We start from the raw sequence: 488 nt of genomic DNA, 5'->3' as shown, positions 1-488 counted from the left end.
AGAAGCACGAACAAAGCAGGTAATGTTTTTTAAAGAGAAAACACTGAGCAGGCATTACCTATGCTTCACCCGTTTGCATCCTCCTAAATTCACTTCTCAGTTGCATGTGTTCATTCCCATTCAGCTGGGAAGGTTTAACAAGGTATAAATCTGGACAGCATCAGCCTACTATCTGGAAATACATAAAAAGTAAATTCAGAAGGGAAGCCAGGATAACAATATTACCAAAACCAGGCTCACTTACACTGTATACAACATCTGCATGTTTTTCTAGGGAGTGATAAGGTGATATCGATCACACCGGCAGCATTGGTACCTTTCGGAGATGGAAGCTAACCAGGAGGTGAGGAAGGCTAACTACTATAAATAGTACATTTACATCCTAGTGGAAAACGGCAGTTAACATATTTTTACACACCAAAGTTGCAAAACCAAAATACAGATACAAAAAGAAAAACCAGATACAAAACCCAGAGCAAAATCAGAGG

The sequence above is a fragment of the Egretta garzetta genome, unplaced genomic scaffold, assembly GCF_000687185.1.
Source record: "Egretta garzetta isolate BGI_Z169 unplaced genomic scaffold, ASM68718v1 scaffold10, whole genome shotgun sequence".
NCBI classification, from domain to species: Eukaryota; Metazoa; Chordata; class Aves; order Pelecaniformes; family Ardeidae; genus Egretta; species Egretta garzetta.
Note: the sequence above shows the minus strand (reverse complement) of the source record.